We start from the raw sequence: 7741 nt of genomic DNA, 5'->3' as shown, positions 1-7741 counted from the left end.
GCTTCAGATCAGCGCGGTGCGCCGGCCGCAGCAGGCCGGCCGCAGCGGCCATTGGAGGGTGAACCAACGGCAAAGGAAGACCTTTCTCTCTGTCTCTCTCTCACTGTCCACTCTGCCTGTCAAAAAAAAAAAAGATCTTCGTTAGAAACATGTCAGGGGATTCCAATTCAATCCCACAATGTGGTATGTACCAATGCCATCTCACTAGTCAGTGATCAGTTTAGGCCGGTGCCGCGGCTCACTAGGCTAATATATAGACATAAAAGGGATATTTGCATATTGGTCATGTATCAACAAAACTCGCTAAATTCACTTGCCAAATTTAATAGTGTTTTTTTTTTTTTTTATGTCCACCAACTTTGCTTCTTTCTCAATATTGATGCCTTTTACTTTTCTTTCTTGCCTTGTGGCATGGCTAGAACCTCCAGTGCAATATTTTAATAGAAATGGTGAGGTCGCAATCTTTTACCTTACGTCTTGCATTAGGATGAGCATAGTTAATATTTCACCATTAGTTGATATTAACTGTAGGTTTCCTTAGATGCCTTTTGTCAGATTGAGGAGATTCTTTTATTTCTAGTTTTATGAAAATTTTATAAAAGTAATAAGTTGGTACTGTTTTTTTCCCAAGAGCTTTTTCTGCCACTATTAAGTTCTTTAGATGATATTCTCTTTAAAGCTAAAAATTACAATGATTACATTTGTGAATTACATGAATTAATTTTAGAATGTCAAAGCAACCTTGCATTATTGAAATGAACCCAACTTGCTCATAATATATTATTCATGTAGTATTGCTGGAGTTAATTTACTAATATTTTGTTAAGGAGTTTTATTTTTAGTTTTTATAAGGTATTGATTTGAATATTTCTTTTATTGGGTTTTGGAGTCAGGGCTTGGTAGCTTATATAATGAGTTAGGAAATGTTCCCTTTTCTCTTTTGTAAAAGAGTTTGTGTAATATTGGAGTTATTTCTTCCTTTTATTTTGCTGGAATTGACCTATGAAGTCATCTGAATTAGAGGTTGTCTTTCTATAAAGGTTTGCAGAGTTCAATCCTCTTATACAGGTATATTAATACATAGAGTTCTATTTATTCTGTCAGTTGTGATATATTGTGTTTTTCAAGGACTTGATCATTTCATCTACATTGTTTAATGTGTTGGCATAAAGTTGTTCATAACAGCCCCTTGTCATCACTTAGTAACCTGTACAACCTGTGATTCTAGTCTCTCACTCTTGATGTTGGTAATTTGTGGGGGCTTTTCCTCTTATTTTTCTTGATTAATATCACTATGACTTTACCAGTTGCATTATTTGCATTATTTCAAGACTTGTATTAATATTTTCAAAGAACAAACTTTGGCTTTGTAGATTTTTCTCTATTATTAATTTGTGTTCTATTTATTGATTTCCTTCTTTGTTATTTTCTTCTGCTTACTTTAGGTTTACTTTACATTTCTTTTGTTGCTTCCTAATGTGGATATTTAGATGATTTTAGATCTTTCTTGTGTTCTAATATAAACATTTGAAATTCTGAATTCCCTTTTCATATCAATTTAGCTGTAGCCTCCAAGTTTTAATGTGTTTTCCTTAACATTTAGTTAAACATATTTCCTATTTTTCTTTGTGAATTCTTTTATCCTAGGGTTATTAAAAATGATAGATTTTCAACATATCTTTTTTATTATTGATTTCTAATTTTTTAAGATTTAATTTATTCATTTGAGAGGTAGAGTTACAGACAGACAAAGTGTAACACAGAGAGATTGGTCTTCCATCTGCTGATACACTCCCCAAATGGCCACAACAGCCAGAGATTGGCTGATCTGAAGCAAGGAACCAGGAGCTTATCTCAGGTCTCCCATGCTGGTACAGGGGCTCAGCACTTGGGCCATATTCCACTGCTTTCCCAGGTCATTGGCAGAGAGCTGGAGTGGAAGAGGAGTGGCCAGGACATGAACTGGTGTCCATACGGGATGCCAGCATCTCAGGGGGAGGCTCAGCCTACTATTCCACAGTGCTGGCCCTATTTGGTTTCTAATTTACTTGACTCATCAGAAAACATACTCCGTGATTTAAACTTTTTGAAATTCAGTGAGAATTGTTCTGTTGCTCAGTGTATGATCTATCCTGTTTAATGTTCTGTAAGTGCTTGAATGGAATTGTGTTCCTCAGGCTGGCGCCATGGCTCAATAGGCTAATCCTCCACCTTGCAGTGCCGGCACACCGGGTTCTAATCCTGGGCGGGGCGCCGGATTCTGTCCCGGTTGCTCCTCTTCCAGTCCAGCTCTCTGCTGTGGCCCGGGAGTGCAGTGGAGGATGGCCCAAGTGCTTGGGCCCTGCACCCGCATGGGAGACCAGGAGAAGCACCTGGCTCCCGGCTTCGGATCAGCACGATGCACTGGTTGCGGCGGCCATTGGAGGGTGAACCAATGGCAAAAGGAAAACCTTTCTCTCTGTCTCTCTCTCTCTCACTGTCCACTCTGCCTGTCAAAAATAAAATAAAATAAAAAAGAATTGTGTTCCTCAGTTGTTGTAAAGAATGTTCCATACATAACTATGAGATCAGTTGGTCCATAGGATTCACATCTTTTATGTCTTTACTTGTTCTCTATTCCTTATTAACAACTAAAAGAAGTATTCAGGTCTTCAGCTCTGATTGTTCATATGCAAATCTCCCTTTAGTTTGTCAGTTTTTGCTTCCCATGTGCTTTCGAGCTCTGGTATCAGGAACATATACAAATATACAAACATTTAGCATTTTTATGTGATCCTGATGAATTGCCCCCTTTTATATTTATGAAGTATCACTCTTTGTCTCTAATGAGACTGTTTGGAAGGCTGTTTGATGGTAGTAGAGATACATCAGTTGTTTTTTTTTTTTTTAATAATTACTGTTTGCGTGGTCTATCCTTTTCATGCTTTTGCTTTCAAGTCCTGTCTTTACATTTCAATTGTGTGTATTTCTTGAGTATAGCACATAAGTAAATTGTGCTTCCTTTTCCCATAGCCTTGGACTCTACTCCCATTGAAAGAAGTCTTCCACTAGACTCACAATTTACATTTAAATTCAAATTTAAAGCTACAGCTATTGACCAGTTACTCATGCTGAGAGACTAATAGCAAAGGAGTTACATTCCTGTAAGGGGTGATTGGCCTTGATCATCATGAAGGAGATCATGTCTTAGGAACAGTGAGTAATTCTGTACCATACATGACATGGCCACACAGAACCCTAGAGGTCTATCCTATGATTGATTCTCTTATTGAATATTGCCATTAACTCCACACCACAGCTTTTCCCACCACAGACACCCTCCAGGACATACAGGCCAAGCAACAGCGTGGACCACAGCTTGATTCTGCTGAAGAACTCTGTTATACATTTGCTGAGACGTTACATGGAGTTTATGAGGATCTGGCCTCTCATTTAGATACATCAGAAAATTGGGAGGGGGAGCAAGATGGCGGAATAGGAAGGGAGCACATTGACAGTCCGGGGAGAGACAGTTTAATAAAAGTGGAGATACTGCAGGTTCAAGGAAGAGTAGGGGAAGAAACAGCAGAAGAAACTCTTCCGGAGCTAGTGATTCACAGTAGACCTGCATGGAGAGCATGGGAGCCCACAATACGGGACACCAGCAGCAGACTCAACACACCAGCGCTGGAACGCGAGGTGAGCCGAACCACAATAGCCCGAGACACCGGCAGGCAAGCGGAAAGAGGAGACTAGAGGGAATGACCCTGGGGGGAAATTTCACCAGGCTAACTAGAAGAGAGAGAGAGAAAAAAAAAGTGATCCAATATGGACATGGATTTACTCTCTCTCCGCTCACCTCTCAAAGGCGAGCAAGACAAAGAGCAGGCGCCATCTTGGACATACGTCATAAGCAGGGTGAACTCAGGTCTGCACCGGCCCTGAGCCTAGCAGAAAAACCTGACTCTGGGCGGGGTGAATTAACAGGAGATTAGGACCTAGTGAATTTGTGGTGCTACTGAACTGAGACTGTAAAAAAGAGACGGTGGGGGAGAGAACTCACGGAATTCATGTGAGTACTCACCAGAGATGCTACAATTCTGTAACTTTGGCAACCCAGTGGGAGACTGAAGGAGAATTTGAGCCCACTCTGAGGGCAGCACAGATTCCCTGTGTGGTCCTTGAAAAAGAGCTTCCAATCTCTGGCTCCTGTGGGTATATCATTTGCCTCATAACTACCTCCAACTTCGTTCAGCTGTGCGGAATTACTTCCCTTTTGAATCAAAAAAATAAAGAAAGAGATCTACCACGCCTAACCTGGGAGTGTCACCTTTGGCACACCAAACAGAGCTCTCAGGCCACACCCATCTCAAGCCTCTAAGGCTCCATCAAAAACAGATAGTCCACTTAATCTAGAGTCATAGTATAACAAGAAAAAACATCACAGTGAAGAGACCAAGTATCTCAAATATGCCAAATAACAAACCCAAAAACCAAGGTAATAAAAACAAAGAAGTCACTATGATGCCCCCAAATGAAAAAGACACCACAATTCAAGATTATGAAGATGATGAGAGAGAAGAAATACAAGAAGAAGATCTCAAAAAATTGATAAGAACATTAAGAAGTTCTCAAAAACAAATTCTTGAACTACAGAAATCCTTAATGGACAACATAGAAAATCTCTCTCGTGAAAATGAAATATTAAGGAGGAATCAAAATGAAATGAAACAACTAGTACAACAGGAAACTGTGATAGTGACGAGAAATCATAATGAAGTGAAGAATTCAATAGATCAAATGAAAAACACATTAGAGAGCCTTACAAACAGAATCGGTGAAGCAGAAGAGAGAATATCGGACTTAGAAGACAGAGAACAGGAAAGGATACAGTCTAACCAAAGAAAAGAAGAGGAAATTAGAAATCTAAAACATATTGTCAGGAATCTGCAGGATACTATTAAAAAACCCAACATTTGGGTTCTAGGAGTTCCTGAAGGCATGGAGAGGAAGAAAGGATTAGAAGGCCTTTTTAGTGAGATATTAGCAGAAAATTTCCCAGGTTTGCAGAAGGACAGAGACATCCTAGAACAGGAAGCTCACAGAACCCCTAATAAACACGAACAAAAGAGATCCTCACCACGACACGTTGTAATTAAACTCTCCACAGTGAAACATAAAGAAAAGATACTAAAATGTGCAAGAGAGAAACGTCAGATTATTATCAGAGGATTTCTAATCAGACTCACAGCAGATTTCTCATCAGAAACCCTACAAGCTAGGAGGTTATGGCAAGATATAGCCCAGGTACTAAGAGAGAAAAACTGCCAGCCCAGAATATTATATCCTGCAAAGCTCCCATTTGTGAATGAAGGTGAAATAAAGACTTTTCATAACAAACAGAAATTGAAAGAATTTGTCGCCACTCATCCAGCCCTGCAAAAGATGCTTAAAGATATGTTGCACACAGAAACAGAGAAACACGGTCATCAATATGAAAGAAGGTAAAGGAAGGAAACCTCACAGCAAAAGATCACAGGGAATTCAAAGCATATATTAGAACTTATCTTTGGCAAATGGCAGGGCAAAGTTACCACTTATCATTAGTCACATTGAACATTAATGGCCTGAACTGTCCAGTTAAAAGACACCGATTGGCTGATTGGCTTAAGGAACAAAACCCATCTATTTGCTGCTTACAAGAAACACATCTTTCCAACAAAGATGCACACAGACTGAAAGTGAAAGGCTGGAAAAAGATATACCATGCCAACAGAAATGAAAAAAGAGCGGGCCTAGCCATCTTAATATCAGATAACATAAACTTTACCACAAAAACTGTGAAGAGAGACAAAGAGGGGCACTATATAATGAAAAAGGGATCAATTCAACAGGAAGATATAACAATTATCAATGTATATGCACCTAATTACAGGGCACCGGTTTATTTAAAAGATTTGTTAGGGGACTTAAAGGGAGACTTAGACCCCAATACAATAGTACTGGGGGACTTCAATAGTCCACTCTCAGAAATAGACAGATCAATAGGACAGAAGATCAACAAGGAGACAGTAGATTTAAACGACACTATAGCCCAAATGGATCTAACAGATATATACAGAACTTTCGATCCTACAGCTAAAGATTTTACATTCTTCTCAGCAGTACGTGGAACCTTCTCTAGTACTGAACAAATACTAGGCCATAAAGCATGTCTCAGCAAATTCAAAAGAATTAGCATCATACCATGCAGCTTCTCAGACCATAAAGGAATGAAGTTGGAAATTAGCAACTCAGGAATCCCTAGAGCATACGCAAACACATGGAGATTGAACAACATGCTCCTGAATGAACAATGGGTCATTCAAGAAATCAAAAGAGAAATCAAAAACTTTCTGGAAGTAAATGAGGATAACAGCACAACATACCAAGACTTATGGGATGCAGCAAAAGCAGTGTTAAGAGGAAAGTTTTATCAATAGGTGCCTACATCAAGAAATTGGAAAGGCACCAAATAGATGAGCTTTCAATTCACCTCAAGGATCTAGAAAATCTACAGCAAACCAGACCCAAATCTAGTAGGAGAGGAGAAATAATTAAAATCAGAGAAGAAATCAACAGGACTGAATCCAAAAAGCATTATAAAAAATCAGCGAAGTGAGGAGCTGGTTTTTTGAAAAAATAAACAAAATTGACACCCCATTGGCCCAACTAACTAAAAAAAGAAGAGAAAAGACCCAAATCAATAAAATCAGAGATGAAAAAGGAAACGTAACAACAGACACCACAGAAATAAAAAGAATCATCAGAAATTACTACAAGGACTTGTATGCCAGCAAACAAGAAAATATATCAGAAATGGATAGATTTCTGGACACATGCAACCTACCTAAAGTGAACCAGGAATACATAGAAAACCTAAATAGACCCATAACTGGAACAGAAATTGAAAAGGTAATAAAGGCCCTCCCAACAAAGAAAAGCCCAGGACCGGATGGATTCACTGCTGAATTCTACCAGACATTTAAAGAAGAACTAATTCCATTTCTTCTCAAACTATTCAGAACAATCAAAAAAGATGGAATCCTCCCAAATTCTTTCTATGAAGCCAGCATCACCTTAATCCCTAAGCCAGAGAAAAATGCAGCACTGAAAGAAAATTATAGACCAATATCCCTGATGAACATAGACGCAAAAATCCTCAATAAAATTCTCGCCAATAGAATACAACAACACATTAGGAAAATCATCCACCCAGACCAAGTGGGATTCATCCCTGGTATGCAGGGATGGTTCAACATTCGCAAATCGATCAATGTGATTCACCACATTAACAGACTGCAGAGGAAAAACAATATGATTATCTCAATAGATGCCGAGAAAGCATTTGATAAAATACAACACCCTTTCATGATGAAAACTCTAAGCAAATTGGGTATAGAAGGAACATTCCTCAATATAATCAAAGCAATTTATGAAAAACCCACGGCCAGCATCCTATTGAATGGGGAAAAGTTGGAAGCATTTCCACTGAGATCTGGTACCAAACAGGGATGCCCACTCTCACCATTGCTATTTAACATAGTTCTGGAAGTTTTAGCCAGAGCCATCAGACAAGAAAAAGAAATTAAAGGAATACAAATTGAGAAGGTAGAAGTCAAACTATCCCTCTTTGCAGACGATATGATTTTTTACTTAGAGGATCCAAAGAACTCTACTAAGAGACTATTAGAACTCATAGAAGAGTTTGGCAAAGTGGCAG

Source organism: Oryctolagus cuniculus, chromosome 13 (genome assembly GCF_964237555.1).
Source record: "Oryctolagus cuniculus chromosome 13, mOryCun1.1, whole genome shotgun sequence".
Lineage (NCBI taxonomy): Eukaryota > Metazoa > Chordata > Mammalia > Lagomorpha > Leporidae > Oryctolagus > Oryctolagus cuniculus.
Note: the sequence above shows the minus strand (reverse complement) of the source record.